This window comes from Brienomyrus brachyistius, chromosome 3, assembly GCF_023856365.1.
Source record: "Brienomyrus brachyistius isolate T26 chromosome 3, BBRACH_0.4, whole genome shotgun sequence".
Lineage (NCBI taxonomy): Eukaryota > Metazoa > Chordata > Actinopteri > Osteoglossiformes > Mormyridae > Brienomyrus > Brienomyrus brachyistius.
Window position 1 is genome coordinate 10,860,650 of NC_064535.1, and position 12,540 is coordinate 10,873,189.

The 12,540-nt window shown below is 37.8% G+C and overlaps 1 long non-coding RNA gene across 1 annotated transcript; it reads right to left on the minus strand.

The window, feature by feature from the left end:
• Window positions 1-2,236: 2,236 nt before the first annotated feature.
• LOC125738296 (uncharacterized) lies at window positions 2,237-3,945 on the minus strand. Its single transcript, XR_007396781.1, has 3 exons — window positions 3,913-3,945; window positions 3,549-3,633; window positions 2,237-2,321 (listed from the first exon to the last, which is right to left on the minus strand). It is a non-coding gene; the product is annotated as an uncharacterized LOC125738296 (long non-coding RNA).
• Window positions 3,946-12,540: the final 8,595 nt, after the last annotated feature.

Below are 12,540 nucleotides of genomic sequence, written 5' to 3' on the forward strand. Positions count from 1 at the left end.
GATTTGGAAAAGTTGACTTTAATAGTAGTTGTGTTTTTTTTTTTTGGAAATACATATATTTCTTAGGTTTTCCACCTTGTGAAAATCCTACATCAGTACTTTAAAGGACTCAGGTTTCCCAACCTGGTCCTCAGGGACCCACACACAGTACCACATTTTTGCTTCCTCCCAGCTCCGTGCCAGACAGTCTAAATTTTTTCTTCCTGCCAGAGAGCAAAAGCATGGACTGTCTACGGGTCCCAAGGACCAAGTTGGGAAGCAGTGATTTAAAGGGTCAAAATGAATATATTCATACAGGCCTTGAAGGTCAGTTATGCTGGGGTACGTTGAATACCCCTAAACCTGGAAGGTCTTTCCCAGAGAGACAGAGGTTTAAAGGTTAAGTATATGTATTGCAAGTAAAAATTTGGCAGAATGGGTGACACTACTATTACTGTATATATCAAATAGTAACATTCACAAATGAAACCCCTTTATGAAAAATGGATATGAAACTGTTACAGTCTGGCGGTGGTTTGTGTGACTCAATAATGGTGCACGATATGCCCTCACCTGTAGTTCATTCTGACCCAAACTTTACATTTGCAGTTCTCCTGGACCTCCTTCTCCTCTCCAAAAGGATGTGGCTTCTGTGAATTGGTATCTCTATGCGTAGCGTGTGCAGATTAAACATTCCCCGGAAGAAATGAAGACTTGTACGTCATCAGTTCGCTGCTTATTGTTGAAGACAGGGGTTTAGTTATTTGGGTGACAACTAGGTTCATCAATATATATGTTTTCATCATAGCAGGATGAGGACGGTTTTGGGGTCTAAGGAGAAAGTTGTGGTGGGGGGAGGGAATCATTTGTCAGTATATTAAAATACTTGTAGAAGCTTATAAAGTAAAGTCTAAATGTTGGGTAAGCATTGTGTGTAGCTGCGGGGATCAGGAATGGAACCTGATAGTGCAATTTGAATCACATTAATCTGTGTACTAAATTGATGGCGATGAAAATAAGACTCCCCACACACAAAAAAACACTTGTTTGCAGATTAATGTCTCCTGAATACGAGTTCTTGATGGATGACCTCACATATTGGCTTTTGCTGCAGTCCAGGGAGTCCATAGGATTATTTAAAACTGTCACTCCTGGAGTTCCTGGAGGAACGACATTATTGGAGATTTCTTACCATGCTATTTTACCCTTTTTTTCTTTTGAAAAAGATATAAAAGCACTGGTAAGTAACCTTTGGAGAAAGATGTGTGGGGGCCTCACAATGATTTGTTGTCTAGATAATTCCATGCAGCATTTATACAGAAAACAGAATTTTTGCTACCGCTGGCATTAGATTAATTGTATCTAATATTTGGAATAATTAACATAAATTACAAAATACAAAGGAGAATGTGTATTTGTGTAATTTACATGTTAGTGTTAAAATATTTGCCATAAATTATCATTTTATATTTGTAATTATATTTGTGTACATGTAATACATCATTGGCAATATATCAAAAAAACATGAAAAAGCAAATACATTATGCCTTTAAATATTCATTTTAATCTCGTTTAATATTTACTCCAGTTTTATGTAAATTTGAAACATTTGCATAATCACATTTACAACTCTATACTTTCTTACTCAACAAAAAAGTGGATTATACTTTTAACCAAATAATTTCTAAACCTGAAACTTTCATCAAATCTCATTCCTGAAATTAAAACTTCCATGACATTGAATGTTCTGTATGTAATTTAAGAAACCCAAAATAGTACATTCACTTTTATAAGGGTCATTTTAAAATGTGTAACTCTGGGACTTTATTAATAACTTTGTTTTAATATTAACCTGCAGCTTATTTCCATTTGACCAAACCAAAACAAAAACATACTTCATTCTATATCGTTATACACCAACAGTATGTTTCATAAACATAATAAACAGAAACACAGTTTTTCTTTTGCCTCCTTTTCAATGAATTTTTATAACATATAATAATCAGTCTTGGAAAAAAGAACAAACAGGCCTGAATTCACTACTGTAAACAGTTTCTTTTTTGCCTTATCACTGTTACAGACACTGCCTCAATCTTAATAGTATCGTTTTCCACTCCTGATAAGTGACAGGGGGAAAAAATGAGTTTCTAAGAGGAAAAAAATTGTAGGACACATTACTTCCATGCACTTAAGTGGGAACAGGGCAAGTAAAAGCTTCAGCAAGATATCAGAGTGGATAAGGACGGCATAAAAGGGCCATTATGTTGCCAGGAGACTCTTTCTCCCTGCCTTGAACTTGTCAGGGGTTCAGGTGGTTCTGTGTCTCTAGCTCAGACAGGGTCCTGGAATGTGAGATCACGGCAAATCAAGCTCAGCCTTCCACCCTCTCCCAACCTGCCACTGAACCAGCTCCATTTCACTAGGAAAACTTACCTAATAATGGACAATGAGATTTTAATTTTATCTTTTCCGTAACACTACATTAACTACCAAAGAACTGGAAGTGCATTACCAGTCCAGAAGCTTGAATTCCCTTCAGATGTGAACTTCATATACATACTAAACCCATTATCAAATATTTTAACCAACTTTTTGTTTTGTTTGGTGAAAAGATTTCAACATACTGGTTGTATGTAATATGCATTTATTTGCTCTAAGCTAGCTTTTGTAAAACAAATAGTGATAAAAGTGACAATTACTAAGTAAATTTACTGTATAGATTTGAGAAAAGGATACTTAATTTTGTAAATTATTTATAAAAAAAAAATAATTCAACATATGAATATAATTCATTTATATGTACTATGTAAATTAATATCATTTCACATAAAATAATATTACTTATATACATTACACGTCTGCCTTAGCTACCAAAAATGAAGTTATTTGAAACCTGTTTCTACTGAAGTAACTGCTTGCATGAATTTCTTAATTAAACTTTATAATATATAAATATAGCATTTTGCCGCCTCTATTAAAGTCTAAAGATTTATGACTTGGACTGAAGTTTTTTTTGCGAGCCGATGCAAATATCTATCCTAATATTCGGCGCAGCACTGAAGTTAAACTCGATGGTGAAAATATACCGACATAGAAAGTGTGTGTGTTCGATTCCCTGGGGAATGAAGAGTTAAGCATTCTGAGTGCTGTCCTGGATCATTTTCACAGGGTGGGGAGTGGCATTCACGCACTACGGCCGACCCTACTACAGAATCCTAATGACAGCATAATTAGAAGTATCATTGTGGTAATTATTCTTTTCATCTGGAGGGAAGCCTACAGCGTGGGTGGGTGGTTGAGAAGAGGTAAGAGAGGCCCTTTCATTCAGTCAATTTCACCTGCCTCTTCCTTGCAGTCTTTGGAAGGAAAGCAGTGTATTGGGGAGAGACTTTCCATTATCATGTCAAAATCCAGGGGTTAATACCTGGTATCCAACACAGCATGCTAAATCCACTGAGCTCATCACACTAATTAAAGAGAAACACATCCGTCCTTAGCCCTGTTCAGCCAGCAAAAAAAAAGGCAATTCATTCCACGATATTTGGGAAGGGATAGGGAGTAGATGCTACCTGACTCGCTGCGTTTTATTAATGTGGCTGACAATGCCCTTCTTGTCAGAGGCAGGCCAGACTCACTTGGTTGTGGTTCATCGCTCTGGGAGAGAGAGAAGCCTGTGTGACTCTCTATTGCACTCTTTCCCTCTGTCGCTCTCTGCCCATTTACCAGTCATATTCACAGTGATAAAGTATCCCCGGCAAATCATTACAGAAAAGAAAATGAAGACGAGTACATGAACGTTTCAAGCACAAAATAATTATTACTTTTCATTTACTTGGCTATTCTGCAGACAGCCTTATCCTAAGTATCTTAAAGTATAATTTGTACATCTATTTAGAGCTGCGAATGAATTTGAACTGAGATTTAGTATCTTACATGTAGAGCACACCAGTGAACTGAAGGCATGAGGTTCAATCTTTGTTGATTGAGTAGCTGTTTAAGTTCGGCGCTATGCAAAGCCATGCCCATTAATGACTGCCAGCTGTATCTGATCAACCTGAACTTACTGACAGAAAGTGTAAAGAGGCAGCTGGGCTGGTCACAAGATCAAGTGGAGAAGAGGGTTGAGCTGAAAATGTGTTTATGGCTTTTCCTTCTCTGTTGGTCTTGTCCATGTGGCCCGCTTTCGATTAAGGATGAGGAAACAGTGTTATATAATATCAGCCCAAAACATCATATAAAATGTTTTTCTTTCCTTTCATTTGTCTTTAAAATTATACTATTAACTAGTGTCTCTGAGACAAAGCCCTCTTTAAAAAATAGTAGAAGTAGTTTTCAGATCCTCTCAGGGGAAGTTCTGGGAGGGGGGTAGCAGTGTTATGGCCCTCCCATGGTCCCCTGAAATACGTATGCTACTGGACTCTGAAATGAATGTATTATTATTGCTACTATTATTACTTACATTCATTCACTGAAGTACTGTATTGTCTTTGACCATAACATACTTTCTACATTAAAGCTTGGAAACAACAGCAAGCAATGACCTTTCAGTCTCAATAGAATGAAATTCAAACTTCTCTAGCATGGATAGTGTATTGTTAGTATTTGGAAAAGAATTAATATTTCGACTTTTCACATGCCAGCGTTAGAGGCCAGAAATCACGGTTCCTTCTTTTATTGTGAAACTCACTGCACATCAGTAAATCTTCGCTTTTGCTAATGTTTCTAGATCAGTCTCTGAAGATTATTTCACAAGCAAAAAATTTGCCAATGTTACTGCAGTTGTTTTGAAAAATCCCCACTGGATATGTTATGCAGTATTATGCTGCTATTTATAAAATGAACTATGAAAGTTTACAAGAGTGCTGCGTAAGTCCATGTGCGTATTTGATTTGCTTCAAATTTAATTTTACGTCAACAGTTTATTTACCAGTGTTCTACATAAATGAAATGTTAACCATAATTACGAATAAAGATGTTTAAATAAGGTTAAATTTGGACTTGATATGGACTTGATATGCTTTGGACTTGATATGGACTTGATATGCTTTCCATAGTTATGTTACAAATGAATATACATGTTAATATCTTACTGTACATGAATCCTGTGTCCTGGGGAGCGTTATAACAGACCAGGGGCTTATCCTATGCGGGATGGGGGGGGGTGAAATACACCCTGGATGGGATGCCAGTAAAATTAGTCACGTTAATTTCAGTAAAAACGGAACGTAAGCAAGAAGATCTATTGTTGAAGGATACTTTTATGAACTAATGCTTAAATTTGTATGATACTCATCTTTGGAAAGCTGTTTTTCTGGGCTGTAAATTCAAAGATATTGAGCCTAACGAATAATTAAATCCAGTTCAACATAATGAATGCTGAACACATAATCAATTATTACAGCAGCATTTACTCACCTTTCAGTTTTAGCCTTTACTATGATTACACAGTTCATGATTACGAGTTACTGAATGACACTCTAGGGAAGACAGCAAGCACTGACACTTCTGATTTTTAAATGCCCATTTCGTACGGAAACAAACATTTTTGTGACAAAATAGATTAATCGCACTGTAATCATGTTGTGTTTTTATTATGATCACTAGTTTTCTTTTCCCTTTTTTGTGGAGCGGGTGGTAGTGTCCAAATTTGTCTAAAGCAGAAGGCTTAGCACCTCCAGAGAGAGAGACTTTTCTTAACAACAGACTAATTACCAATTTCTTTTTTAATCATTGAAATTCTCCCTGGAAGCACATTTGTATTGGAGTAAATGATTATTTATCTGAGATTAATTTGATTAAAGACCCTTGAAATCTTGTCTCATGCAGAGTGCCTATGGAGCTTTTCATTGTGCTTGGTAGAAAAAGCAGAAAATCTTTCGAGCCTGCCATCAACAGTAGATTAGAGAACTGTAATTAATTGGTCAATTGTATAATAGTTCTCTTCCTTAATTAGGCTAAGTACAGAAATGGATGGCACTGCTTAATGACCTTTTTTATATGCAGGAATGAGTGGTATTATTACTGTTCCACTTTAAAACATAACATATTCTGTTACTCCTGCTAAGAGTCACAGGAGAAGCAGAATAACAACATAAAGGAAACAGGTCTTTAATCACACTTTTTAACCACTGCAGTGTCTGGATCAGGGCTCCAAGCATTCGGTTAATATGTTTATTAGCGTTTACCACCCGAGTCAGAAACAGAGCATCTCAAACTTGGCTGCTCATCCATAATTTTCCACACAGCGTTCCCTTTCACCACTGGATATTACACTGCACACTGCAGGAAACAGGCAACCAAGGGGGCTTGGGGCTGGATGAGCATCTCGAGGATGAGGGGGCACAAAAAGCAGCCCGGAGGACAACGGGAGAAAGGAGCAGGAAATGGGAATGGAACACAAAAAGGACTGCGACAAACCTAAAAGCAAAAAAACCAAAAAAAAACAACAGTTTCCTACTGTACAGAACTCTGGCTAATCAAGACAATGAAAAACAAGAACAAGATGCTGGCTAACGCTAATCATGCAAATCAAGGCAAAACGGTATCCAGAATTTCAAACCTGGAAAGAAGATGCCCCACACAAAACTGCAAAAATGGATGACATGAAGCTGGCAGCCCTGAGCAAAAAATGAAAATAACAGAAATTGAAGCAAGGCCTCGCAAACCCAAAAGTTAGACTCTGAAAATAAGTGCTTCAAACTGTTATGCCCAAACAGCAATGGCTGAGCTCTGATAAATGCTCATTGCCCACTTTAAATCGGATTCAGACAGAGTTTCCTCTGTCTCAGAGCAAGATCACACAAACCTGGCCCAGGTACCCACTTACAGTTCAGGTGTGGAATAATGTCCCATGCATCTTTAAGGAAACTGCAGAAACATTGGCAAAAACAAACTGTTCTTGATTTTGGTTCAACAACAGGATTGACTTAACTCCAGTCTGCAAGAAATGCTTGAAATGGTTTATATAGTATTTTAAAGATGGTTTATGATGGGTTGTATAGTAAGATAAAAAAAAGATAGGAAATTGTATCTCAGAGTTTCTAAAGCCCATATTACATCAGTCTTTTTCGATCATATAAATTAAAAACGGTGCACGATTGAAAAATACCTAAAATTGCGATACAAGTATTATTTGAAAACAAACGTATCAGGTTGAATGATATCACTGTCATCCGGAAATAAAACCATAAAAGACCACAATGCATGTTAATGTGTGCGGGCATTGCTGTTGCATCCTAACCTACTTCACCTGAAAGGTAAAGTACTTCACTCCAGGTAAAAAGTAAAATAATAAAAAATAGTGTGTGCGTGTGCGCATGTGTGTGTGTGTGTGTGTGTGTGTGTGTGTGTGTGCGTGGTGGGAAAGGTGAGGATGAATAAGCCCCTCCATTTACCTGCAGACATAAGGTAGCGAGGAGATTACAAGCTATGGATAGAGAGAGTATCTGGTGTGTAGAGTCACAGTAGTCTAAGCTTGCAAGACAACCAGTAATCACTCCTTATGGTTTGTTGCTTATGTTTGTTGGTCTTTTGTTTGGTTTTCCTGGGTTGGTTTTCTTAAAGATATTGTATAAAATATGTAAGGATTCATAAGGCCTTTATTTCTTCATTAACCCATCTACTATGAAAGGGTTGGCGTGGAGTCTCTTAATCTATGCTTTCAAAACAACCCAAATCATATTGGAACACTCAAGTCTTTTTTTACGGGTTGAAGAACCAGCTCCAGCTTGCCCACATTTACACAGAATTATTCAACAGCTTAAGCTTATTATTGTTTCTCAGTGCGTTGACACCTAATAGATCTTTCATTAAAATAAGCTTGTTAAGACACAGCAAGAACCTGTGTATCACTGAAGCTCTGAAGTTCTGTTTTCATATAAACATCATTTGATTTGTCAGTTGTGATATATTTTTGCTTTCGAGAGAGGAAGCAAAATTCAAGAGAAAATTGTGTTTTTTTTTGTTTGTTTTTTTTTGCGAAAATCAGAGTCTACGTTTAAACAAATTAACAATTAACAACTTTGAACCTGGAGTAAATTTACAAGAATACTGAAATACAAGCATGTTTCATTCTTTGTTTCTTCTTCTTCTTCTTCTTCTTCTTCTTCTTCTTATTATTATTATTATTATTATGTCTAGAAGAATATTCATTAATAATTTCTATGACACATTTGTTAATGAGCTAACTTCACTATTTTACTAATTTATATAGCTGGTCATTTTATCATAAACATCTAAATCTTACCTGATGGTTGTCCCTTGCAGTGACAAAAGAGATCATTATTAACAGCATGTTTTGTTGCAAATTACATTTCACACCATGTTTCCCATTTAATGAGATGCCAAAGCTTTAGGGGCAAAAGAAAACGAATAAGCCTGGAATGTGAGCTTTTATGACACTGATAACTGAATGGAATACTAAAATACTATTGTGTAGTTCTGCTGACGAGTCTCCTCGTGTTTCACTCTGCTGAGCGGCACGTACCAGGCACACGTCAAGAAGTAAGTGAAATTTGAGTTACTTCCCCGACTCATTTTTTATACATAGATCATTAAAGCTCATTTTAATGCCAGCATAACCTGTTGCTTCTGGTCAGATGACATCTTTACAGCAGGCAAATTTACAATAAAATAAAATCAATGTTTTAAGCTGCACGTAAGACAAATGGGACACATTTTCATGTTGACAGGAAAGAACATTGAACAATAATACCAACAATAATGAAAGAAAATAATCTAAATTCTGTTTAAGTAATAATGAGAATAATATTGTATTATCAGCCCAATTGCCTGTTATTTAGTCATTACATCATGCATAGATAAAAGAGGGACAATTAATCATACTTAAATGTGATATAATTCAAGTTAATGTCATTGATTTTATTTTATTCCTTTCTTGTTCATTTGCCAGTTGTTCAATTACCATAAGATATGCAACAATGCTGTAGTACAAAGGTAAACAATCCCATAGACGGCATCAGATTTGAATCCACATTCATTTGAAGCACTAAATATTCTAAGCATCTACTCAGATTAATTTATTATCACTTTCAGATATAATATGCAAACAATCAATTGAAAAGGTGGGGAAGATATGTGACATCTGGACCATGTTTGGGTAATTTGTCTTGTGACCAGCTGACTTGCATATATACTTACATCAAAAGCTTCTATTTCATGTTTTTGTCATTTGGCAATCATACCGCGAGAATATCGTGCCAAACTTGTCTGTCTGAATGACACCCTACTGGGCACTATCTTCTGCCCTTGTCAGCCCTGTCGTCTTGTTAAAACATAAAGTGTCACCTTTCAAAGTACTTTTGTATTCATGTTCCTCAAATTACTCCAATATCATATTTTAGAATGTGTTTGAATAATGAATAGCCGGTTCAGCATATGTTTTGGTGACACGTGCTCTTCTGAATATATTGGATGTTCCCTTTATTAGGTATTTAAATATTAAATACAACAAGGACAGTAAGCATGCTGCTGTCATTTTAAATAGAATTTATCTACACAATTCCTTGTAGAAGATATAAAATAAATCATCATCATCATCATATGAATATATTTAATGACAATTTATTTGTATGTTAATAGCTTATTTAACACTACGCTATCAGTTAATTTGGCAGATGCGCAATGCATTCATACTTGTTATTGAACTTCAAACATGCCCTTTTCTCTGTGCAAATGAGTCATGTTAATGTCTTTTGCTATTTAAATTATACACAGGTAATTTATGTCTAATGTTTTTTTTTCTAATATATAAGATTTAATGAAAATTTAATGAAAATTTCTTGCCGATAACTAGGACAGAAGAAGCTCTGTGCTGGGCATGCCTCAGGACCTTTTGTCTTTATGAGCACGTTGGATATTACCAGGGGAAAAAAGAATTTGTATTGTATCTTCAGCTCTCATGCTGGCCCGTGTTGACTCCATTGATCCCAACAGTTGTTGATTAATATTGGATCTTGACTCTGAATTAATTCCTTCCAACTCCATCCCTCAGATGCTGAATGAGATTTCTTGGCAAAACAGGTGTGCCTGTAACCTACTGTAACTACCCTGTTCAGATGTTGCTTCCATGTTAGCTCGGATGCAGTAAACCTTCATGGCCGGGATTTCAAATCCGGCCATATCTGTGTGTGGATTTTGCATGTTCTCCCCATGTCATGTGGGGGAAAGACATGGTATTTGGATGTTTGGTGACTCTAATTAGTGTATGTCCATGTACTGTACGTGTCAGTGGTGTCCTGCATGATATAGGTTAGAAGTTTGAAAATATTGACTTAAACAGTCAATGTCGTGGTTGTACATTTATCCTGTTTCCCAGGGGTTGAAGTGGGTCGGTACTCAGCAGTATACATTATCAGGACCTCTGTTTTTCTTTTCAGAGTACCAGTACCTCTCAGGATATGTTGGTACTGAATAACAAAGTGAATACAGGAACCAGATACTGAATAACAAGGGGAGTACTGGCACCAAATACTGAATAGCAAGGGGAGTACCGGCACCTGGTACTGAATGACAAGGGGAGTACCGGCATCAGGTACTGAATGACAAGGGGAGACCCACATCAGGTACTGTAAGACAAGGGGAGTACTGACACCTGGTAATGAATAACAAGGGGAGTATCGGCACCTGGTACTGAATGACAAGGGGAGTACCGGCACCTGGTACTGTAGGACAAGGGGAGTACCGACACCTGGTACTGCATGACAAGGGGAATACTGGCACCTGGTACTGTAGGACAAGGGGAGTACTGACACCTGGTACTGTAGGACAAGGGGAGTACCGACACCTGGTACTGAATGACCAGGGGAGTACCGACTCCTGGTACTGAATGACAAGGGGAGTACCGACACCTGGTACTGAATGACCAGGGGAGTACCGACTCCTGGTACTGTAGGACAAGGGGAGTACCGACTCCTGGTACTGTAGGACAAGGGGAGTACCAACACCTGGTAATGAATGACAAGGGGAGTAATGACACCTGGTACTGAATGACAAGGGGAATACTGACACCTGGTACTGAATGACAAGGGGAGTACTGACACCTGGTACTGAATAACAAGGGGAGTATCGGCACCTGGTACTGAATGACAAGGGGAGTACTTACACCTGGTACTGAATGACAAGGGGAGTAATGACACCTGGTACTGAATGACAAGGGGAATACTGACACCTGGTACTGAATGACAAGGGGAGTACTGACACCTGGTACTGAATGACAAGGGGAGTACTGATACCTGGTACTGAATAACAAGGGGAGTATTGGCACCTGGTACTGAATGACAAGGGGAGTACCGGCACCTGGTACTGAATGACAAGGGGAGTACTTACACCTGGTACTGAATGAAAAGGGGAGTATCGGCACCTGGTCCTGAATGACAAGGGGAGTACTTACACCTGGTACTGAATGAAAAGGGAAGTATCGGCACCTGGTACTGAATAACAAGGGGAGTATCGGCACCTGGTACTGAATGACAAGGGGAGTACTGGCACCTGGTACTGAATGACAAGGGGAGTACCGACACCTGTTTTTCCCCACTTCTAGCTCTACTGTTTCCTCCTCCAAATTTATACTGGTTAAAGTGATTTTAAGAGGTGAAGTCACTTAGGGATCATTCATTGGTAACAAACATACATTTTATTCTTGCACACACAACAATACAAAATGTTTGTCATTATTATACATGTTAATGGACTGTTTCTTTTGTTCTTTCTATGCTAATGTATAAATAACTTTTATGAATTTGCATGAGAGCAGGTGATATGAACAAAGAAATACTAAATGACAATTCAGCAATGTGTGGGAGTGTGTGAATTTTCTTATGGGAGGCATGAAGTCAGAGGACAAATACCTAGATTCACCTTCAGTCATTTGCTACTTATTATGGATACAACATAAACTTTTTTTTTTTTACCTCTGGGGAGAGTGAGTGAGAGTGGCAGAGGAAGAGAGAAATCATCGGTGACAGAAAAAAATGAGCCCAGCGCTGGGGTGGTGCCCCATCCTGGGTTATTCCCTGCCTTGCACCCATACAGTAGATACCAGGATGGGTTGCAGACCCCTGCAACTCTCCTTAGGAGAAGCTGATGTAGAAAATGATTGGATGCCTGGTGAAAAAAATCTGAGTCCTTCAAGACACTGGATGCTACCTTCCATCCTTGAGCTGTGATTGTCAAATTGTCCATTTCCATTATTCCCTTTGCTTGTTTCACTCTCTCAGTTTTTAAATCGCTAAAAGTTAAGTTTCCTAATCAATGTGCCAATGATCTGCTTGCTGCCCTGAAAGAATCAAATCTCACAGGCAGGTAGTGCAAAGTTTGTTTGTAGATTCGTTTTGAAGAATAATAAGCCTGGGTGGGGAAGGAGTCAAGACAATGTAAGTGTACCACAAGAAATAGAGGAGGCAAACGAAAAAGAAAAATACATTTGAATGGGAGTGACGGGGGAAAAAAAACAGCTAAATAGGTCTTGGGAGTTGAATTTCAGTTGGGTACAGATTACAGGAGCCAAAACAAAATAAAATGCAATTATCCATATCTAATAGA